Source organism: Siphateles boraxobius, unplaced genomic scaffold (assembly GCF_051911475.1).
Source record: "Siphateles boraxobius isolate OS27281-9 unplaced genomic scaffold, OSU_SipBor_1 1, whole genome shotgun sequence".
Lineage (NCBI taxonomy): Eukaryota > Metazoa > Chordata > Actinopteri > Cypriniformes > Leuciscidae > Siphateles > Siphateles boraxobius.
Window position 1 is genome coordinate 2,551,188 of NW_027508699.1, and position 24,620 is coordinate 2,575,807.

Genomic DNA, 24,620 nt, shown 5'->3' on the forward strand with positions numbered 1-24,620 from the left:
CCTGGAATCTGTTCTGCCTTTCTTTTGTTTTAAGCTCAATTTGGTATGCTCTCTGTACTGACAGCTGTGCATCAACTGGATCATTTATCAAGTACATCTGCCACTTTTGAAAGTTGTCTTTGTGTAGTTGGCTAGCATTATGTCGGTCAAAGCCTTTCCCTGTCTCCAAAGCAGTCTTCCAATCCCTAAACCCCTCAGCAGAAAACTTGTCATGGTATGTTCTGTGTCCAAAAACTCGACATGGAAAACAAAAAGCAGCATCATTTGTTTTGCGGTATTCTAACCACTGATACTTCTAAAACCATGACTTGCTGAAACTTCTGAGTTTGCTTCCATGTAAAGTTTTTGGATATCTGTCTTCCTCCCTGTGAATAGGCCCTTTCCTTATGTACCTGTCCCTTGCCAAACGCTCATCTGGGATGACAAAATCAGCATCTGCTTCTGCAAAGTAGACAATGCTTAATAATTTGATATCTAATAGAATGTTTATATTATGTATCAAATTGTCACAAAGAACAGCCTTGACTCTCCCCCTGACATAATCACCTTCAATCTCATGGCTTTGTGTGACACTCAGAATCTGAGCGGAATCCTCACAGCCTTGGCTGTCTGACTGAAAATCTGAAATTAAATCATATGAAGCTTCTTACATATAGGCTACTAATAAATGCTGACTTTTTTTCATTCATCGAATCAATACATATTCTTCCCTTACCACTAAATAGGAATTCTCACTAAATCCCACAAATTACTTTCCTGCCCTCTAAGTTTCTTGACAGGATACACTAGGGCTGTGACTTTCTGGCCTTTTCTTTTGAAAAAATGACAAAATATTTCTCTGCATCATGACCTGTAGGTACCAAATAGAATTCAGTGTTCTGCTCATTTTAACATGTGTTAGTGGTCATATAGGCTATATATATATATATATATATATATATATATATATATATATATATATATTATCTTACTGGCATAATATTTGAATAATATTGAGGCATTGAATCTATCATCTTACTGCCATACTAACTTCACATTAACATGAAGATGGCAGGGTTTTATCATCACTGAGGTCCCGAATGTGAGGTAGGCTAGTTTGGCGGGTTCGTGGGCTCCTCCACTTTTTTTATTTCTCTGATCTACATATGTGCATTATAAGATGTTTTGAAGGCCAAAAAAACTGGATACAAACAGCTTTAAAACCATGCCACGCAGCTGATTATTTTTCTCTCCTCATCTCCATCACACTTTTTCTCTTTGTTTTTCTCTTGCCCTGTCTCTTCACCTCCTAAAGTTGAGCTTTGACTGATAGGCTTTTCATTTTTGTCTGTCAGTGAAGAAAGTAAACATAGGGTCAACTGATAGGTTGATTTATTAATCATTTTCTCAGACAAGTTCATTTACTGAAAGCTACTAGGAAAGCTAGGTAGCCTAACTAAGTTTATTAAATTCATTCACAGTACACATTCATTATTGATCTTATACCTAATACAGGGCCGTAGACAGGGCTTTATAATCCAAGAGGTCCTAAATTTGAGGTGGGTAGGGGGTTCAAATTTTTTATTTCTCTGATATGTGCATTTCAAGACGTTTGAAGGCCAAAAAAAGGATAAGAAATAGCCTTAAAACCATGTCAGCGGACAGTAGATTATTTGTCAATACCTGCTCTCACTTCTTATCCATCACTCTTTCTTTTTCTCTCAGTCTCCTGATCTTGCCTTCCCCTCCTAAAGCTGAGCTTTTTTAATTTACTTAAGGCTACAAATTGTACTATATTAATTCTCAATATGTACACATTCATTATTAATCTTGTGCCTAACAATGAAAACGGCTTTTCCCCTCACAATGACAGTAAACTAATTATTAGCCTACATTACGAGTCACGTAGGCCTATTTTCAGTTCAAAATGGCGAAATTAGACAAAAGTATATTCGTGTGCCTGATTATTTTTGTCATTCGTTTAACATTCAATATGAATATGAACTAAAAAAACTGTCAAATATGAAATGTTTAGTTTAGCTACTTACATCTCGCACTTGACTATACACTGAAGCGTCGAGTCTCACTGCTAAAATTCGCGCTTAGCTTCTGTGAACATAAAGCCCGCCTACTTTGATTTCATTGGTCATCTCAAATATTCTGACATTGACGAGCAGTGACAGACCAATGAGGCTCAGATGAACACACACGCACACACATACACACACACACACACCCTGTCCTCTGTTTCTGACGTGCGCTCTGGTCTGCGCCGCTGCGGATTGAAGATGAACAACGCTGAATCTGATTATAACAAGAACAAGACTGAAGGAATAAAAAAATTATCAGGGAGGAAAAATCTGAGGGGGCACGTGCCCCCTCACTTTGAATGGGCATGACGCCACTGCCTCTATGTGCATTTCACTCACCTGTTTCATAGACACACCATGCAGCCGGCCGTTCCAAAAGGCTGATTACATGGCAGTTTAAAACGTGATACCACCCTGTCGTTCCATGTCCAGATAAAAGCAGAAGAGACGTCGCTACCTTGTCTGGCATTCTTTCGCAGAGGCAATATCATACTCTATGAGGCTCATCCGAGACGTGATCTTTGCTGGTTGCAAACTTTACCCAATACCCCGCTGGGATGACTTGAAATACAGTCAGCCTTGGCAATTTGGACAGTCTCTTAAGAGGCTTCATGACTAGTTGTAAAAGGGAGTTGTACTTTTGCTTTTTTTACATTCTGTTTTCGCTGTGGTGTTGAAAGCATTAGCTTGAAGGTGGCTGGTAGTGATAGGCAGATCGAGGCTTCCCCATCTGTTCTGGGGAGCCTCCATTTTATCTATCTATCCATATCTATCTAGATATGTATCTCTAATCTATCTACGTAATTAGATATATGTATCTACAATCCATCATTTAGATATGTATATATATAATATGTATCTATAATATATGTATTTAGACATGTATCTATAAATGTATCTATAATCTATGTATTTATATATGTAGGCTATCTTTAATCTATCTATATATGTATCTATCTATCTATCTATCTATCTATCTATTAATCTAGCTGTCTATATATATTTATATCTATGTATCTATTAATGTGTCACTATATGTATACTCTGTGTCTCTAGCCTATCAGTCAATGTGTTGTGTAAATTTAAATGTAAGCCTAAATATAACTAAACAAATCGCACTATAAATGTCACTATATCACCAAAAATCCGCTATCTCAAAATGAAACTCCTCTCACAAAACCGCACGAGGTCAATATTCGTTGATTTCACTTTTATACAGATGTGCGATTGTGTGGTCTGTTTCCGACCGTGTCAATCAAACGCTGATTCGGCGGATCACACCTGATGAAACATTTAGTGAAACACTTCGAGGCTTCGTTTGGCCATAGTAACGTGACATGGGTGTTTTGAATCACGCTTCGAATCAGTGTTTCGAAACATCTGCGCTTCGGGATCTCGCAAAGCTTCGGAACGACTGTTTCGCGTCAGCCATCCCTAGTGGCTGGTTTAGCCAGGATTTGGACCTCCCTTGAACGTGTTTTTTTATTTACAATGATTATATCCATTAACCAGGGGGCTTATTGTATTGATCCGGATCTCAACAACGTTTTCAGAAATGAACATGAGCTTTATATACAGCTATAATTAAAAGCTTGCCATGAGCTGCACCCCTGCGGTTGACCTGTCCTCTAGGCTCCCTGTGAAACTAAACACCAATGCGCACCCATGCGCACAGAGCAAAATGGATTAGCAGTCCATCGCCTTAACCACTCGGCCACCTCGTCACTCGCCTGCACATCTGCCCGAAGCTGGGCTGTGCTGTGTTTCTGCAGCTATTTTAATGATGATGTCGTTAAAGTCGGCAGCAATATTATTTGAACGGCTTTTCCATGCGCACTTGGCTCTCTCGAAACACTAAAGACAACAACCGACGAGGATAGGATTTGAACCCACGCTTGCAGATCACAATGGATTAGCAGTCCGCCAGCTGCCGAAGGACAGTCTGTCAAAATGGGGATAATGTTGAACAATGTTGAACGCCACAGCCAATCACGTCGACGCGCTATAACATTTGCAGCCAATTAGAGAGCGCCATCCTCGACATTATAACATTTGCAGCCAATCAGAGAGCGCCATTCTTGACTTTTTCCTTATCATTTTCGACATTTGACCAATCAGAGTACAAGGAAATGTCGATGGCACGTTTACGCTTAGCACCGCTAGGAGGAGGAGTCAGGAAGCTAGCCAAGTGTCAATCAAGTTGCCGAACTGAGCCGAAGGTGTACGAAGTAATGACATATCCTGAGGGGCGTGTCAGAGGTCAAAAAGTTCAGACGTCGAGCATCACTGTCACGGAGGTCAGGCAGCATAATTTTAACGGAGGACTGCGAAACTTATTTTTCGGTAACTTTAACTGTATTTTCGGACAATGTAATTTTATATTTGTATATAATTGTATATATTATAATTGTAAATATCGTGTGTGCTTTTTTTAAAGAAATAATTTGTATTACAGTAGTTTTGTTCAAAACGATATAACCTAACCGTTAGCCCCCCAACAAAAAAATGTCATAAAGCCATGTCAGATACTGACTGGATTGCAAGGCTAAAAAAGTTTGCCAGTACAGGAGTTTGGCCATCAAATGAGGGTAACAGGCCAGCTCCTCGACAGAAAAAGTGGTATGACGTGTACCAAAGGGTGAATGTGCTTTTGTCACCTATGTCATCATTATTTATAGATATGTATGTAGATAATGTTGCAGGTATTTGAGATTTATGTTTATTTATGTAAAAAAAAACCTTTTTTTTGCACTGGGAGATTCAGAGATTTGAGGCAGTGGGGGTGGGGATGTTGAGTGAATGGATGTTTTTTTGAAGGTGTGAAATGTTCCTCTCTTGTTCTTTTAAAGGAGAATACAAACTTTACTCACTCTTTATCTCTAATTTTACAGTTTGTATCTCCCCTTCAAAGAACATGAATAAAAATAAATGAAACACTACAATAAATTAATGTGGCATTCATACTGATAAGTTAGAAATGCATGTATTCTATATTATATGTGTGATAATGTTTACAGATTGAAAGATGTCCGATGCAGTCTCGCGGCCAGACAACCTTGCTCGGAGCGGTCCCAAAGTGCATATGTGGTTTTCTCACTCAAAAGGTAACAATGTAAAGATGTAACTTGTATTTTCTTATATATATATATATATATATATATATATATATATATATATATATATATATATATATATATATATATATATATATATATATATATATATATATATATATATATATATCTGAACAAATTCTTCTCGTTCAACAATTATTGTAGCCTATGTATTTTTGTGGTTGTCTTAAGCAGGCCACAGCCTCTATTGGACAAGCACCAAGGGTTGTTGAACAACAGTCTGCCGCTACTGGACCAGCACAGGAGGTCATGGCGCAGAGTCAGCGTCAGCTCCCACCCCAGCCTACTTCTAAAATTATACCAAGTTTGTCAAAGGTAATAACATTTTTTTTTGTTTTATATAATTGCAGTTTTAATATACGTTTAGTATAAAGGTTTAAGTTCAGTGGAAATGGCTGGTATGTTTTTACACCTACCTGCCAGCTTTGACACCTTGTACAGGGGCGGCTGTAGTCTGCTTATTGGTCAGTTTCACTGTCTCAGGTTGGTTTAGATCAAGTAAAATGGTGAAAGAACAATGTAACCTATGTGATCTCTCTTTCTTCTCTGGGCTCTGCTCTTGCATTCTCCTCTTCCTCTCTAATTGGGCTTTGCCATTATGGGTTAAAGGACACTCACGTCCCTCATGGCATCTCTCTTGATTTTTCCAACTGGCTACTGAAGCTACATCTTTCATTCTGTATTTCTTAGGTAACATTCCACTTATGCACAATTAATTATACACGTATTATTAATTAAGTCATCATGAATCTGCTTTGTTGCCATTTCAAGGGTAACCTTCATTACTGTTAATAAACGCTTTCTCTTACAAACTATGTGCAAACTATTTTTGATTTTAAGTCATTTTTAAAAGGTACTTGTTAAATTACTATATACTCAGTAGAGTGTGGTAATACACAGACAAAAAAATAAGTTAAAGAAAGAAAGCAGGTCCTTTAGTTATATAATGAATGATAGGATCAATAGATATTTTCTCATTTTACATTTTATTATATTTTTGGCCAATGTGCTGTTACAATTCAATTAGTCTTTTCATTGAAATTGTTTTGCCCTTTTTTAGTTTACCAAGCCAAGATTTGGTGGGTCCCACATTGCTGCTGCAAAGCCAAATCTGAGTGTGGCTAGGAGACCATCTCAGGCTGTTGACCAACCCAGCGCAGCAGTGTCCAGTGCCCCTACACCAAGCACCACTGTCTCTGTAAGTACTGGCATAATCCACATTGCATTCTAAGACACATTCCACATCTGTGCACTTTTTAGAAATATATTTTGTATGCAGGAAATCTTATCATAAAAAATTAAGAGCAATACTATACAGTTTTCACACAATATGCAGTCAGTGAACACATTTCCACAATGCTTACATTTTCTTAACAGACAAGCTATACCTCCCAACAAAATTATGGATTGTTTTTGTAGTATTTACAAATGTTAACACACACCACCCCACAATAGCAAAAACAATATTCCAAACCTTAGATACAGTATAAAAACCTCGGCTTCTTCAATGATATCAGTTCAAACACAATATATCTCAGCTGATAATAAACAAACAATTGAATAATTGACACACACCTGATTTATGTTGGGTAAATTGGGCCAACCATAGCTGATTCCAGTCTGGCTTAGACTCGGTGGCAGGGGTTATTTTTTTCTGTTACATTGACACTTATACATTAAAAGGAGGACTTTGAGGAGTGATGTTTTTGGAAACAGAAAAAGACAAACACTGTAATGTCTGGACGAGGAAAAGTAAGAGCAAGGGGCCCAGGGAGAAGAGCAGGCCCAGTGAGAGGTGCAGTGAGAGATGCAGTGAGATGTGCAGTGAGATGTGCATTGACAGATGCAGTGAGAGATGCAGTGAGATGTGCAGTGAGATGTGCAGTGAGATGTGCAGTGAGAGGTGCAGTGAGAGATGCAGTGAGATGTGCAGTGAGAGGTGCGGTGAGATGTGCAGTGAGAGGTGCAGTGAGATGTGCAGTGAGAGGTGCAGTGACAGATGCAGTGAGAGATGCAGTGAGATGTGCAGTGAGATGTGCAGTGAGAGGTGCAGTGAGATGTGCAGTGAGAGGTGCAGTGAGATGTGCAGTGAGAGGTGCAGTGAGATGTACAGTGAGAGGTGCAGTGAGATGTGCAGTGAGATGTGCAGTGAGATGTGCATTGAGAGGTGCAGTGAGAGGTGCAGTGAGATGTGCAGTGAGAGGTGCAGTGAGATGTGCAGTGAGATGTGCAGTGAGATGTGCAGTGAGAGGTGCAGTGAGAGATGAGAGGTGCAGTGAGAGGAGCAGGACCAAGGAGAAGAGCAGGCATAAGGACTTTCAAGGGCTGCAAGAACAGTAGTCAGTGATGAAATTCGTGCCACTATCATTGACCATGTAATCAACCACGGTCTTTCACTAAGAGAGGCTGGTAAACAGTAAAGGGAAAAAAAACTGATTTGCTTTTTACTGGAATACTGTACATGTGGACATACAGTTCCCAATCAATAAATTTAGTGTAAAAATGTTGGATTGCATGTTTTGTATGCAAATACCTGTAAAACTGAAACACAAAAGTCTATGAAGTTTTTGTAATACAATAGCCAGTATTTTGAAACCTGGTGTACTTTGATTGACTGCATGTACCTTGTGAAGTGAAAACAAGTGTTATTCTTTGACATAATAATTTCATTCTGAGTCAGATTTCCAGTGTTTTGGTAAAGTTAGTGTGTGCAGAGAAAGATGTGTTCTATTTTGAAATGAAGAGTTATTAATATTTACAGTTTTTTTCAATTGTTTACACGCAATTTTGAAAACCTCTACCTCCTTCACCTCTTCATCTACCTCCTTCACCTCTTCCTCTACCTCCTTCTCCTCTTCATCTACCTCCTTCACCTCTTCCTCTACCTCCTTCTCCTCTTCCTCTACCTCCTTCTCCTCTTCCTCTACCTCCTTCATCTCTTCCTCTACCTCCTTCTCCTCTTCCTCTACCTCCTTCTCTTCCTCTACCTCCTTCTCCTCTTCATCTACCTCCTTCATCTCTTCCTCTACCTCCTTCTCCTCTTCCTCTACCTCCTTCATCTCCTCTTTGAGCTCCTCCTCTTATTCTCACTCTTCTTCTTCTTCTAGCTCCTTCCATTTTTGTTGAAGACAGGTGAACTCACCTGCTGCCTTTTATAGCACTCCTGAGTGATGCGTTTTCAAATTAGCACATGTGTGCTTCCACGCCTGATGGATGTGCATATCCAATTCATTCATTAGTGTGGTCAATGGCAATCCGGGGCTTTGTAATGACAAGGAAGTAACCTCACAATCCTTATCTGTGTCTAAGGTGTGAAAATGTGTGTAGAGTTTTACAAATCACTGTGTGTAATGTTTTGCTAAAAGGGTAAAGCAGACATTGTGTGTAATGTTGTGCAAATCTGTGGAGGGGTTTTGCTCATTGGAGTAGAATTTTGCAAATTGTGTGGACATTTTTATTTTAGTGTGTAAACAATCATAAAAATCTGTAACAAAATGTGTTCTTGAGAAGAAAATTATCCATTTGGCCAATGGTGTTTTGTTGGTGTGAGTCTGTGTTAAGAGTTTAGGAAAAAGTATCTGAAGTATGGGTAAGCGCTTGTTAGCGATTGAAAAAACCTGTAAATACTTTTGAAAACAGATTCAAATAAGCGGCGATCCTAAATTCCAATATTATTTCCCACTATTACTGTTTTTGATGTTATTTTAATCATATTTCAAAAACAAAAAGAATCTTACTGAACATAGACCTTTAAACAGTATTGTATAATTCCATCTAGGATTAGTTAAAATTATTGGACAGTTATGACTGTTTCTTTCTCTTGTTATATATGCAACATATATTATATTTCATTGCATGTTGTCTCGGTAAGTAATTTCAAATTTTATTGGTCTAAAATAATTGAATTTGCATATTAACTGTCACAGTGCAGAGATGTGTTCTTGAGAAGAAAATTATCCATTTGGCCAATGGTGTTTTGTTGGTGTGAGTCTGTGTTAAGAGTTTAGGAAAAAGTATCTGAAGTATGGGTAAGCGGTAAGCGCTTGTTAGCGATTGAAAAAAACTGTAAATACTTTTGAAAACAGATTCAAATAAGCGGCGATCCTAAATTCCAATATTATTTCCCACTATTACTGTTTTTGACTGTATTTTAATCATATTTCAAAAACAAAAAGAATCTTACTGAACATAGACCTTTAAACAGTATTGTATAATTCCATCTAGGATTAGTTAAAATTATTGGACAGTTATGACTGTTTCTTTCTCTTGTTATATATGCAACATATATTATATTTCATTGCATGTTGTCTCGGTAAGTAATTTCAAATTTTATTGGTCTAAAATAATTGAATTTGCATATTAACTGTCACAACTCAGTAGAGTCACACAAATTAGTGCTAGCAGCTGACACAATTCTGAAAACTATTGGAACAAATGTATACATTTTATTCTATAACCTTAAGTACGTATTTGACATCCAATATTTTCTATTTTATATGAGGGTAGTCTTGGATAGATAAAGCGGTAATTAAATAAATGACCTGCTAGACTAAATGTTTTGTCTTTTTCCTTCACAGACTACTCCTTCGGGGGCATTACTGCAAGATGCATCTGCAGTTCGACTGCATCGTTTGTGGTCGGACACTTTGCCACCAGAGGATCACAGGTGGATTGCCAGCAGGCTTTTTAAAATGGGGCCCAAGGGAAAACCAGAGCTTCGAGACAACCTACAGCTCTGGTATTACCCACCACAGCCAGCACTTATTTACAACCAGGCTCCAGCTCCAGACAGATTTTTTTGTCATGCTCTGTTGCTGCGGATGCCGTACAAGCTGTGGAAGATCAAGGCTCTCTGTCCCAATTCTGCCTGCGGGCAGCATCAGCTGACTGGAGGCGGTCTGCACAAAAGGGCACGGCAGGTTCTGGACATCGATAGGATGTACAACATGGTCACAGAAACCCTCATCTGTACCAAGTGTAAAGCCTCGCATGTGTCCTGGAGTCAGACTGTCCTGCAACAGCTGGATCTGGGCCATCACTCTGAATTTCGGGTCATCCTCACGCGGAAGTAAGTACACTTTAATTCCACATCCAGTTGATAGCCCATCATCACATATGTTTGCAAATACTTTACAAATCAATTATGTAAAATATATGAATGTGTGGATTTTGCTTTTCCTAAGGTATGCCTGTGATATGAGAGTCATTCGGCTCCTGCGTGAGCGTGGCCTAGGCAGCAGTCCCAGGCGGGTCATCAAACAGCTGCGTGAGAACCACAGTGAGGAGTGGCTCCAGCGTATGGCCCGGTACACCACCCAATGTGTGGACTTCCTCAAACGACCCGGGGTGTTGCAAATACAATTCCAGGAACCCCCAGAGCCTACAGTGTTCCCAGGCTGCAAGTGGCTGCTCACCGTGTACAGCCAAGACATCCTGACAAGGCTGGATGATATCCATGCAAGGATAACATCTACGTATGGTTCAGTCTTGAAGATGGATTCCACTAAAAAGGTTAGCAGGGGATTTTTGTTAATTTATGGTGTTTACTGTTATATCATTATCAGAGCATGAGTATCATATTCTACATGGTGTGATGTTTCATTGCATTGCATGCTTCCTGTCATCTACTGCAGATCACTAAGAAGCTGGCTGGGACGGCAAGGGGAACGGGACTCTGGCTTACCTCTGTTGGCAATGAGTTTGGTCAGGTGCTCATGAGTGTGCTGACAGCACAGGAAGGAGCAGGACTGGACATGATGGTCGATGGTCTGGTGAAAAGGTACCAGCAGGCTAGTGTGGATCCACCTGCTGTTTTGTTTGTGGACTGTGGCTGCTGCACTGATGTGGGTGAGACCAAGCTGAAAACCAGATTCAGAGGGTGGCCTGATCTCATGATTCGCTTGGACATCTGGCATTTTATGCGCAGGATTGCCATGGGGTGTACAACCGATGCCCAACTGCTGTATCCCATCTTCATGTCACGGCTGTCAGCGTGCATTTTTGAGTGGGATGCGGCTGATGTTTCTATGCTTCGCAAAGCAAAGAGAGAGCTGTTGATATCCCAGGGTTGGCCTGCGCTGACAGATGAAGATGTCAACAAGCATCTTACCAGGAATGAGCTGGCACTCCATTGCTGGAGGAGGACCTGTGGAGAGGAGACTACCATCCTTCTCCTTGAGCGGCTGCTTACAGAGCTCCTGAGCAGCAAGGGCAAAGACTCCCTGGGTGTTCCTCTCCTGGACCGAGAAAGGATGGAGCACATCTGGAATGTCCAGAAGAAGCATGTGAAATGCATTCAAGACCCCCCTGGTGTTGTGCTCTATACAGAGACAGGGAGCCTAAACAAGGGAGGTGTGCTTCTAAAGACCTACAGATGTGCCAGAGGCTCCACTTCTCTCGAGTCTTTTCATTTACACCTGGTATCGTTTCATCCCAGGTATTGTCTTTGTCACACACACTGTGCATGTGTAAAGAAAGAGCATTAAGTGTTTTTGTGTGTTCCTTTAACACCTCCTGAACACTGTTGTGTCTATTTACAGGGACCAGTGCAAACAGTCTGAACTTTCAGATTTATCTGCTGGAGGGTCTACACCGGTGGAACCAGGACCGGGAGGTTGCTTCCCTGTCATCGGAGCCATCAGCTTTGCGCAGCTACACAGGAGAACTTGTTCACTGTGTAAACGGCAATTATGAAAAGCTGTTTGGCAGGAAAGTGGTCCCCACGTTTTGTCCCCCTGCATGTTACACCGGTGAGAATTATTTTATATATTTTTTATTTTATCAACTTGCAATTTCTATGTAACCTCCGTCTATATGTCAGATTTAACCCTATAGAGTCGATTGTATCATAATTGATATGCAAGTTTCTAAAGGACTAAAAAAGGAAACTTTTTTAGGAAACATGCCCTCTGTCGTCTGATTGATTATAGTCTTTTAGTATAATTGTAAAAGTGTCCACCTTCAGCTCGTGCTTCACGTTTCTTTTCATTGTGAAACCTTTACTGATTTTATAAAGTAATTGTAAGAATAACTTTTATATTGTTACTAATATTTAATGACTAGTTACTAGACTGAAGCAGCTTGGGTTCACTTGATTAGAAAATCATGTTACATGTAAATATCAAAATGATAATCAGACTTTTCTCTCAATCATCATTGTATTGCATTTCATTTCATGTTTTGCCCACATAATTAAACGTGTTGGGCCTCTAAATAAAACTGTTTTGTTTTTTTTTTTCTCCTTGACGATGAGCTCTATATTCTCACACTATATGAGCTACTACAAAAGCCTAATGTATCAAATATGATACACAACATTCTATTTAATTTCCGTTTGTTTATTGTTTTTATTATTTTATTCTCATTGGAGTGCAGTATCTGTTCCAGCAGACTGGTCAGGCACTGCAGGACATGAATCCTGACTCTGAGCAGACAGCAGAGCTCATTGAGGACCTCAGTGTGGAGGAGCGAGATGAAGATGAGGGCTTCTGTGACATCAGCGAGGATCACACAATAGCAGATCCGGAGGCTGTTCTGTCACCACCCTCTTCCACACTGACACTGGGTTCTTCTACCTTGGTCACCAGCAGTGCCACACCTGTACTGGGCTCCACATCCCCTTCACTGATCCCTGACCCCAAACTTGTCCTCACACAGTCTCTTTCATCACCTGGACCCTCAGGGACTGCTGTCACACCTGTTCCCTCTGAAACATCTGTTTCAACTCTCCCCTCAGAGCCAGAGGATGCTGGTCAGGATGTTGATGAAGAAGAGACGGTAAATACTACTCCTTTGTATGTCTTTCAAATTAACTAGAATCATTATGATGAATTAACATCCAGTGCTTTAAATCCAGACTTTCCACATATTTTACATTTAAAAGTACAGCCTAAATTCATTTGTAAGCTGCAAATACACATCAAGTCAAGTCATCTTTATTTATTTGGTGCTTTGTAAAATGTCAAGAATGGCGCTCTCTGCTTTGTACTATACAGTGCTTTACGGTGATAAACAGGAAAATAACACAATCAGTTATGGAATTATGCATTAGACAGATGTGATGTAATAATTGTATTGCATGTTTGTGTTTTTTAATAGGCTGTTGACTACCAAAATATCCCGGGTTATCAACATGTGGACCAGCTGGCAGAATATCTGGTGGATCTCCGGGACCACACAGCCCTCAGCCTGACCAACCAGGAAGCCAACACCATAATTGCTCTTTGGCAGAACCTGGATGACCGGGACAAGGAACGGGTGGTGTATGACAGTCGATGCCGAAAGAGACTGCTGAGTGGACGCTTCAAGGTCCCGAAGAAGCCCACTCACCCTGGTGTAGAGAGCACCACCAGATGTGTGCTGGGTGCAAGCAGCGCACCTGCTCAGTGGCCTGACTGTTGCCGTCTGGTGGAGACCATCTTCATCAGACTTTGCACTGTCCACCCAAGCCCCAAAAGAAAAGGCAAGGGAGCCCTGTCAAGATGGTCTCTGATCCTGCAAGACTATCGCAGGATAAGGCAGCTTGTACTGGGCAACAGCTTGGTGATGGGAGGAACATCCATGCAGCTGGTGGAGGTTAACCAGAACACCCTGATTCAGTGGTATAATGGCTACCTCTCCAGGTAGCCAAACATCTACGGACTGAGCCAGAACAACCAGGGGAGCAGCACCAGTACAAGCTACCAGAGAGCACAGCTGGTCAGGCAGGGCAGAGGCAGACTTCTGTTGGGCGACCCCCTCTCAGACCCAAGGCACCAGCGCAGAGTCAGACGTTGCTGACACCATCTGCATCTGGAGCATCACTGCAGATGGTACCAAATATACTTATAACATCAGCACCAGGTTTCCAGGGTGTGCCCATGTTCCAGGCTGTGCCAATGTTCCAGGGTGTGCCAATGTTCCAGGGAGTGCAAATGATCCAGGGCATCCCAATGGCCCAGGGGATGCAAATGGTACAGCCACTGTTACAGCCAACAGCTGTACAGGGCACCCGCTTACCCGCTTCACCAGCTGCCAATCCAGACGCCATGCCCAAGACTGCAGGAGAACCGTAGAGGCCAACACTTGCAAAAAATGTGGGCAATTTAAAACAAGTGCTACAGGACATAGCCAGTACAGGGGCAGGGTGTACTGCCCACAGACTGAGACTGTTCAAAAGAGGTGTGGTTAGAGGAAATGCGGAGAACCATTTCCAAATAATGTATATGTTTTCATGTATATAGCATCATGTATATAGTGTGAACAGTTGTTTAAATAGTTAATACTTGTGTTGAATATTATTTAATTGTTTTTTTTACGTTATTTAACATTTTAACTTTTTATTTCTTGTTTTTGAAAACCTATTTAACTCTTCATTTTATTTATTTATTTTTAAAACATGTTACCAGTATTTAACATTTTAATATTCATTACTGTTCTGTTGGCATGATTGGAAAATAAAAACAAATTGGCAAGTGATATCTTTTTGACTTTGACTTTCATATAACACTAGTTCATCAGAACACTGCAACAATATAACATTTGTATATAAAAAATATAATTTATATATTTTGTTATTCTTGTGATTGACATTTTCAGCATATTAGTTACTATTTAATGGGTTGCATCTTTGTTCATTACAAATAACAGATTTGCAAGTGTCTTGTTTGAATGTAACCTAAAAAAATACTTAATCAGATCAATAATAATACAACAACTACTAAATAATAACACTGTTCCATTGGCAATTATATATTTTTATGAAAGAATATCAAAGAAACACAACAAACAAATTACATATGTATATTTTATTAACACTGGAACAGTATGTATTCAAAAAGAATTTGCTTATTTACTTTTACTTTCATATAACACAATATTTCATCAGTACACTGCACCAATATAACATTTGTATTTAAAAAGATAATTTGTCCATTTTGTTATTCTTGTGACAGACATTCTTCATATTAGTTACTATTTAATGGGTTGCATCTTTGTTCGTTGCATAATAATGCAAATTAACAATTTTTTTTAATGAAATAATATCAAAAAACAACAAACAAATTACATATGTATATTTTATAAACACTGGAACAGTATGCATTAAAAAATTTAGCTTATTTACTTTTACTTTATTATAACAATAGTTTATCAGTACACTGCAACAATATAACATTTGTATATAAAAATATAATTTGTACATTTTGTTATTCTGGTGAAACATTTTACAGCATATAAGTTACTAATTAATGATTTGCATCTTTGTTCATTGCATAATAATGCAAATAACATTATTTTTCATGATAGAATATCAAAAAACACAACAAACAAATTAAATATGTATATTTTATTAAAACGGGAACAGTATGCATTCAAAAATAATGATTATTTATTAAAATAATAAATATTACAAAAAGTTGTCTTTAGCTGGATTCGAACCCCGGTCTTGGTGCACACCTGCAATAGAAAACAGTGTTATATAAATGCGTGATTTTCATACACGAAGAAACCGGAAAATGTATCATAAGATCTATACTAATGAAGGCATATCTTTGAACATCAAATTTCAGCCTTTCTTTTCTTCGTTTTTTCTTTCTCTTCTTCCCCCTCTCTTTTTCTTCCTTCCCCCTTTTCTTCCCTTCTTCCCCACCTTTGTTGGACTATTGTTCCCCAGCTTTCAGTCCAACACTGTTACCATTAGGCCATGACTGCCCCCAGTTACAGATTATATTACACGAAACTTGAAAATAGGGACACCAGCCAACATAGTCACATGTTTGCCGGGAGCCAGAGCGCCTGACATCAAAGCAAATTTAAAAGTGCTGGCTAATGTTAATCGTAAATTCTCTAAGATTATTATTCACGTCGGCACTAATGATGTTCGACTTCGCCAGTCGGAGATCACCAAAATTAACATTAAAGAGGTGTTTGAACTCGCAAGTATGATGTCAGGCACTGTAATTTGCTCTGGCCCACTTCCTGTTCGAAGGAGTGATGAGATAGTTAGTAGATTGTGTTCACTCAATGGCTGGCTGTCTAAGTGGTGTCCGCAAAATAATATAGAATTCGTAGACAATTGGAAAAGTTTTTGGGGCAAACCTGGCCTGTTGAAAAGAGATGGTATTCATCCCTCCTGGGATGGTGCTGCTCTTCTCTCTAGTAATTTGGCTCATTGAGATAAAACATGACAATCTGGGGCTCAGGTCAGGAAGCAGACAAACTGGCTAAACCGACCGTCTGCTAGCGGCCTCGCGTCACCAAGGTCAGATAAATCCCATCACATAGAGGCTCTTTCACCTAGATATCATCATATAGAGACTGTGTCTGTTCCCCGAATTTGGAAATACAAAAAACTTCCAAACCAATCTAAGGTTACAAATTTAATTGATGTTCAACAAGTAAAAAAACAGATATAATACAGATGAGCAAACGATAAAGCTTGGGTTGCTGAATATTCGATCCCTTACTTCAAAAGCAATTATTGTCAATGATATGATTTCAGATTATAACCTAGATGTGCTGTGTTTGACAGAAACCTGGCTAAAACCAAACGATTACATTACTTTAAATGAGTCCACCCCGCAAGATTACTGTTATAAACATGAACCTCATCCGAAAGGCAAAGGGGGAGGTGTTGCTGTAATTTATATTAATATTTTCAAAACCACTAAGAAATCTAGTTTTAAATATAATTCTTTTGAAGTGTTGGTGCTTAATGTAAAAATATATAGTGTAAACGATAAATCACGTTTGAGAATTCTGCTGGCTACTGTATACAGGCCACCAGGGCACCATAAAGACTTTATCAAAGAATTTGCTGAATTTCTATCAGAATTAGTATTGGCTGCAGATAAAGTACTAATTGTTGGTGATTTTAATATACATGTAGATAATGAAAAAGATGGATTGGGATTGGCATTTAAAGACATTGTAAACTCAATTGGAGTTAGACAACACGTGTCAGGACCTACTCATTGTCGTAATCATACTCTAGATCTAATATTATCACATGGAATAGATGTTGATGCCATTGAAATACTGCAGCAGAGCGACGACATCTCAGATCATTATCTAGTCTCATGTAAATTACATTTAGCCAAGGCTGCAAAGCCAACTCCGTGTTATAAATATGTTAGAGCTATCACTTCTGCCACGAAAGATTGCTTTATCAATAATCTTCCTGATCAGTTTCATCATCTGGAAGAAAACAAAACTAGAGGTATTTCGGATTGCATGGAAGGAGACCTCGATTGCTTACAGAGAGGCTTTAAAAGCTGCTAGATCTGCTTATTGTTCAACCCTATTAGAAGAAAATAAACATAATCCTAGGTATTTATTTGAAAAAGTGGCTAAACTAACGAAAAAGAAAGCTTCAAGCCCAGAAGTTTCCAAGAAACACAGCAGTAATGACTTTATGAATTTCTTCACTTATAAGATTGATAATATCAGGGACAAAATTATAACTATGCAACCGTCTACTACAGTATCGCATCAGGGAGTGAATTGTAGTCTCCCTGAGGAAAAATTTGATTCATTTGTTGCTATAGGAGAAGAAGAATTTTGCTAAATCGTTAACTCATCTAAATCAACAACTTGTATGTTAGACCCTATACTGACTAAACTATTGAAAGAGATGCTTCCAGAAGTCATAGATCCTCTTCTTAACATCATTAATTCATCTTTGTCTCTAGGATAAATACCAAAACCCTTTAAGCTGGCTATGATTAAACCGCTTATTAAAAAATGCAACTTGATACTACAGAATTAGTCAATTACAGGCCGATCTCGAATTTGCCTTTTCTGTCAAAGATATTAGAAAAGGCGGTATCCTCACAACTGTGTTCCTTTCTTGAAGGAAATGCTATCTGCGAGGATTTTCAGTCCGGATTTAGACCGTACCATAGTACTGAGACTGCTCTCATTAAAGTCACACATGATTTGCTTTGATCATCCGATAGTGGTTGTATCCCTCTATTAGTGTTACTTGATCTTAGTGCTGCATTTGACACCATTGACCACAACATTCTATTAAATAGACTAGAAAACTATGTTGGCATTAGTGGAATTGCACTAGCATGGTTTAAATCATACTTATCTGACCGTTATCAGTTTGTAGCAGTAAATGAAGAGATGTCTTATCGGTCAAAAGTTCAGTATGGCGTACCACAAGGCTCAGTACTAGGACCGCTGCTGTTCACTCTGTACATGCTACCGTTAGGAGATATCATTAGGAAACATGGAATTAGTTTTCACTGTTATGCTGATGATACTCAGCTCTATATTTCCTCAAAACCTAACGAAACTTACCAATTCACAAAATTAACGGAATGCATAGCTGATATAAAAAACTGGATGACTAGTAATTTCCTACTACTAAATTCTGAAAAAACAGAGATTCTAATTATTGGACAAAAAACTTCCACACGCAATAACCTAGAATACTGTTTAACACTTGATGGCTGCTCTGTCAAGTCTTCGTCGTCAGTTAGGAACCTGGGTGTGCTCTTTGATACCAATCTCTCATTTGAAAGTCACGTGTCTAGTATCTGTAAAAGCGCAGTTTTCCATCTTAAAAATATATCTAAATTACGTCATATGCTTTCATTGACAAATGCGGAACAATTAGTTCATGGGTTCATGACCTCAAGGCTAGATTATTGTAATGTTCTACTGGGTGGTTGCCCTGTACGCTTAACAAACAAACTACAGCTGGTCCAAAACGCAGCCGCTAGAGTTCTTACCAGAACCAGGAAGTATGACCATATTAGCCCGGTTCTGTCAACACTTCATTGACTCCCTATTAAACATCGTATACATTTTAAAATATTGCTGATTACTTACAAAGCACTAAATGGTTTGGCTCCGCAGTACTTGAGCGAGCTCTTAACCCATTATAGTCCTTCACGTCTATTGCGATCTCAAAATTCTGACCAGTTGATAATACCTAGAATATCAAAATCAACTGCTGGCGGTAGATCCTTTTCCTACTTGGCACCAAAACTTTGGAACAATATTCCTAACATTGTCCGGGAAGCAGATACAGTCTGTCAGTTCAAATCTAGACTAAAAACACATCTCTTTGGCTTAGCATACACATAACACATTATAGATTGCTATAATTCAATGTTAGGCTTTATAGTTTAGATCAGCCGGAACCGGGAACACTTCCCATAAATCCTGATTTACTTTGTACATCATAAGAAAGATGGCGTCTACGCTAATATTAGTCTCTCTGTTTATCCCGAGGTTTACCGCAAACCGCCGGATCCAGGCCATATCTAGATCTGAGGAAGGAGATCTAGATCACCTCCACAGCTATCCGAAGTGAGTCCGTTCTACGCTGACTCAGATCTTGTAGTCATTATTGCTTTGAAAAAAACATCCTTGAATTGGTCAAACATCCAACTTAAACATAGCCCATTGTAGACGACCCAGGTGGGACTTGAAACCCACAATCTCCAGCTCCAGAGGCTGATGCCTTATCCATTAGGCCACTGGGCCTTGTCTGGCATGCCTTTCCTTCGATTAGTAATATGCCTTCAAGGGGTTTCTAACGCTCGAACAACTACACTTTCGTATCTCGACGCCAGGTCGTGGTCCGTCTTGGAGATGGGCTTCACTGAATTTGTGGCGCCCTCCCGAAAGACTTACTGCAGAAGAGGCTCGTTGGTCTAGGGGTATGATTCTCGCTTTGGGTGCAAGAGATCCCTGGTTCAAATCCCGGACGAGCCCGGGGATTTCAGAACAACCAGCGAGAGCAGCAAGGTTGGATCCTTCCTTTTGCAGCACTGAGCCAAACTCAAAATTGTCATGTTTTTGAAACCCTTATTACTGCTTGTGTTCATCTGTACAACAACATAGCCAAGATTCAGCCAGATGACAAGCGCTTATTTCCTTGCACAGAACGTACTCAGAATCGCTGCCTGCCAGGGAGTGTGGCTCCCTAACGACAAATTAAAACTAGTGCCTTTCTATTAAAACTAGTGCCTTCCCATTCTGTAAGAGGCCAGGATTCAGTGACTCTACAAGTGTACGCAAGCAGCCAAATCTCCTGTCAGTCAGGCTCGTTGGTCTAGGGGTATGATTCTCTCTTTGGGTGCGAGAGGTCCCGGGTTCAAATCCCGGACGAGCCCAGCAGTTTCAGAACAAGCAGCCAGTCTGATGACAAGTGTTTATTTCCTGCACAGAAAGTACTCTGAATCGCCGCCTGCCAGAGAGTGCAGCTCCCTAAGGACAAATGCTCTTATTAAAACTATTGTCTGCTCATTCTGTTTGAGGCCAGTGTTCGGTGACTGTACAACTGTATGCAAGTAGCCCCATCCACCATCAGGCAGGCTCGTTGGTCTAGGGGTATGATTCTTGCTTCGGGTGCATTCTTGCTGGGTTATAAAACAAATTGTGCTCTTCTTGGTGTATGAAAGCATTGTTTTCCCTTAGAAGTTGATGGAGAAGAAAGCTCATTCTGACGGAGTAGAAAGCTCTTTCAGAAGCTCAAGCCCGCTTGAATGAGTCCAGTCAGAAGCGAGACTTGCTGAAGTTCTCTCTGGAGCAGAGACTCAGTGAGTTGCCCAAAAATCAACCGAAGGGCAATCTGATTATGGTGGAGTTAGTCATGTTGTCCTCCCCACCTCTCAGCCCCTGCAAAAGCATCATGTTTTCAACCACTTCAAAGTCTGGCCATTTACTTTTCTTTATGCAATTGCATGTGATACCAGAGGAAATCTTATTCATTTTTTTTTTTAAGCTGGGTGATAAAACAAATTGTGCTCTTCCTGGTGTATGAAAGGCATTGTTTTCCCTTGGAAGTTGACGGAGAAGAAAGCTCATTCTGACGGAGAAGAAAGCTCATTCAGAAGCTCAAGCCCGCTTGAATGAGTCCAGTCAGAAGCGAGACTTGCTGAAGTTCTCTCTGGAGCAGAGACTCAGTGAGTTGCCCAAATATCACCCGAAGGGCAATCTGATTTTGGAGGAGTTAGTCATGTAGTCCTCCCCACCTCTCAGCCCCTGCCCAAGCATCATGTTTTCAACCACTTCATAGTCTGGCCATTTACTTTTCTTTATCAACCACTTCATAGTCCGGCCATTTACTGCAACCCACATAGTACTTGACGTCACGTTCTGCAGCATCAGAGGCTGATGCTTTGGCAAAATTGAACTTTTTTCGCAGGTCTGTAGATGCTGTAGTGGGATTCAAAGCATTTTAAATCGCTCTTAACTGAATTACCCGTGGCTCTTTTGCAGAAACGCTAAGCACAGGTATACTTGTTGTTCTGTAGAGTTTCTTTGAACAACTTTTCATTGACTTTTTGCAGCATCGGCTTAGAGCTAGCGCAACAAGCACGCCCTTGTAACAGCCTCCCTAGGTAGGAGGGTGATGCCTTTTAGTTCAAAGTCAAGCCTACGGCATAGCCTATGTGCGGCGGTTTACATTTAGAGCCCGCCATTTCTGTTCCATGTGTTTTTCTCCAATTACACAGCCATTTTGGTTGTATGGACAAAACAAACGTATCAATGATGTTTTTCGTTGACTAGATTCATTTATAGTTCATGATTCTTTCCCATCTGTTTTGTGTGTAGTCTGCCTCTCTGCTTTCGTACGCAAGCCTTCGTCGTAGGTCCAGTGCAAAAGCAAGAAGTGGCTTTTTCCCCTTAGGCCACTGGGCCACTTGCGCACAGTGCTTTGTGTAATTTCAGCCTGAAAGGGCACATGCACGGGCAGGCAAGAATGATTCACTGACAGTCTGATGCACACAAAAACCCACCACTACAGCTATCCGAGGTTTGTCCGTACTATGCTAACTCAGATCTTGTGGTCATTATTGCTTTGAACAAACCATCCTTGAATTTGTGGAACATCCACAGGCCACTGGGCCTTGTCTGGCATGCTTTTCCTTTGATCAGTAATATGCCTTCAAGGGGTTTCTAACGCTCGAACAACTACACTTTCGTATCTTCGACGCCAGGGCGTGGTCCGTCTTTGAGATGAGCTTCACTGATTTTGTTGCGCCCTCTTGAAAGACTTATTGTAGAAGAGGCTCGTTGGTCTAGGGGTATGATTCTCGCTTTGGGTGAGAGAGGTCCCGGGTTCAAATCCCGGACGAGCCCAGCAGTTTCAGAACAAGCAGCCAGTCCGATGACAAGCGTTTATTTCCTGCACAGAAAGTACTCTGAATCGCCGCCTGCCAGAGAGTGCAGCTCCCTAAGGACAAATGCTCTTATTAAAACTAGTGTCTGTTCATTCTGTTTGAGGCCAGTGTTCGGTGACTGTACAAGTGTATGCAACTAGCCCCATCCAGCATCAGGCAGGCTCGTTGGTCTAGGGGTATGATTCTTGCTTCGGGTGCGAGAGGTCCCGGGTTCAAATCCCGGACGAGCCCTCTCACCTTTAGTATGAGTTCAAGGGTTTTCTGACTATGTATGCAATTGCATGTGATACCAGAGGAAATCTTCTTCATTTTTATTTTATTTTATTAAGCTGGGTGATAAAACAAATTGTGCTCTTCCTGGTTTATGAAAGGCATTGTTTTCCCTTAGAAGTTGACGGAGAAGAAAGCTCATTCTGACGGAGAAGAAAGCTCATTCAGAAGCTCAAGCCCGCTTGAATGAGTCCAGTCAGAAGCGAGACTTGCTGAAGTTCTCTCTGGAGCAGAGACTCAGTGAGATGCCCAAAAATCACCCGAAGGGCAATCTGATTTTGGAGGAGTTAGTCATGTTGTCCTCCCCACCTCTCAGCCCCTGCCCAAGCATCATGTTTTCAACCACTTCATAGTCTGGCCATTTACTTTTCTTTATCAACCACTTCATAGTCCGACCATTTACTGCAACCCACATAGTACTTGACGTCACGTTCTGTAGTCTGCCCCTCTGCTTTCATACGCAAAGCCTTCGTCGTAGGTCCAGTGCAAAAGCAAGAAGTGGCTTTTTCTCCTTAGGCCACTCGGCCTCTTGCGCACAGTGCTTTGTGTAATTTCAGCCTGAAAGGGCACATGCACGGGCAGGCAAGAATGATTCACTGACAGTCTGATGCACACAAAAACCCACCACCACAGCTATCCAAAGTTTGTCTGTTCTATACTAACTCAGATCTTGTGGTCATTATTGCTTTGAACAAACCATCCTTGAATTTTGTGGAACATCCACAGGCCACTGGGCCTTGTCTGGCATGCTTTTCCTTTGATCAGTAATATGCCTTCAAGGGGTTTCTAACGCTCGAACAACTACACTTTCGTATCTCGACGCCAGGTCGTGGTCCGTCTTTGAGATGGGCTTCACTTCAAAGCATTTTAAATCGCTCTTAACTGAATTACCCGTGGCTCTTTTGCAGAAATGCTAAGCACAGGTATACTTGTTGTTCTGTAGAGTTTCTTTGAACAACTTTTCATTGACTTTTTGCAGCATCGGCTTAGAGCTAGCGCAACAAGCACGCCCTAGTAACAGCCTCCCTAGGTAGGAGGGCGATGCCTTTTAGTTCAAAGTCAAGCCTACGGCATAGCCTATGTGCGGCGGTTTACATTTAGAGCCCGCCATTTCTGTTCCATGTGTTATTCTCCAATTACACAGCCATTTTGGTTGTATGGACAAAACAAACGTATCAATGATGTTTTTCGTTGACTAGATTCATTTATAGTTCATGATTCTTTCCCATCTGTTTTGTGTGTAGTCTGCCTCTCTGCTATCGTACGCAAAGCCTTCGTCGTAGGTCCAGTGCAAAAGCAAGAAGTGGCTTTTTCCCCTTAGGCCACTGGGCCTCTTGCGCACAGTGCTTTGTGTAATTTCAGCCTGAAAGGGCACATGCACGGGCAGGCAAGAATGATTCACTGACAGTCTGATGCACACAAAAACCCACCACTACAGCTATCCGAGGTTTGTCCGTACTATGCTAACTCAGATCTTGTGGTCATTATTGCTTTGAACAAACCATCCTTGAATTTGTGGAACATCCACAGGCCACTGGGCCTTGTCTGGCATGCTTTTCCTTTGATCAGTAATATGCCTTCAAGGGGTTTCTAACGCTCGAACAACTACACTTTCCTATCTCGACGCCAGGCCGTGGTCCGTCTTTGAGATGGGCTTCACTGAATTTGTGTTGCCCTCCCGAAAGACTTATTGTAGAAGAGGCTCGTTGGTCTAGGGGTATGAATCTCGCTTTGGGTGCGAGAGGTCCCAGGTTCAAATCCCGGACGAGCCCGGGGATTTCAGAACGAGCAGCAAGGTTGGATCCTTCTTTTTGCAGCACTTTGTCAAACTCAAAACTGTCATGTTTTTGAAATCCTTATTACTGCTTGTGTTCATCTGTACTACAACATAGCCAAGATTCAGCCAGATGACAAGCGCTTATTTCCTTGCACAGAACGTACTCAGAATCGCTGCCTGCCAGGGAGTGTGGCTCCCTAACGAAAAACGCTTTCTATTAAAACTAGTGCCTTCCCATTCTGTAAGA

At 40.6% G+C, this 24,620-nt stretch overlaps 6 non-coding genes across 6 annotated transcripts; 5 read left to right on the forward strand and 1 right to left on the reverse strand.

The window, feature by feature from the left end:
* Nucleotides 1–2,536: 2,536 nt before the first annotated feature.
* On the forward strand, nucleotides 2,537–2,676 carry LOC143742175 (U4 spliceosomal RNA). The gene has a single exon (XR_013205372.1). It is a non-coding gene; the product is annotated as a U4 spliceosomal RNA (small nuclear RNA).
* Nucleotides 2,677–19,607: 16,931 nt separating this feature from the next.
* On the reverse strand, nucleotides 19,608–19,681 carry trnaq-cug (transfer RNA glutamine (anticodon CUG)). Its single transcript has one exon. It is a non-coding gene; the product is annotated as a tRNA-Gln (tRNA).
* Nucleotides 19,682–20,241: 560 nt separating this feature from the next.
* Nucleotides 20,242–20,313, forward strand: trnap-ugg (transfer RNA proline (anticodon UGG)). Its single transcript has one exon. It is a non-coding gene; the product is annotated as a tRNA-Pro (tRNA).
* A 1,900-nt stretch (nucleotides 20,314–22,213) lies between these two features.
* Nucleotides 22,214–22,285, forward strand: trnap-ugg (transfer RNA proline (anticodon UGG)). The gene has a single exon. It is a non-coding gene; the product is annotated as a tRNA-Pro (tRNA).
* A 200-nt stretch (nucleotides 22,286–22,485) lies between these two features.
* On the forward strand, nucleotides 22,486–22,557 carry trnap-cgg (transfer RNA proline (anticodon CGG)). The gene has a single exon. It is a non-coding gene; the product is annotated as a tRNA-Pro (tRNA).
* Nucleotides 22,558–24,296: 1,739 nt separating this feature from the next.
* On the forward strand, nucleotides 24,297–24,368 carry trnap-ugg (transfer RNA proline (anticodon UGG)). The gene has a single exon. It is a non-coding gene; the product is annotated as a tRNA-Pro (tRNA).
* Nucleotides 24,369–24,620: the final 252 nt, after the last annotated feature.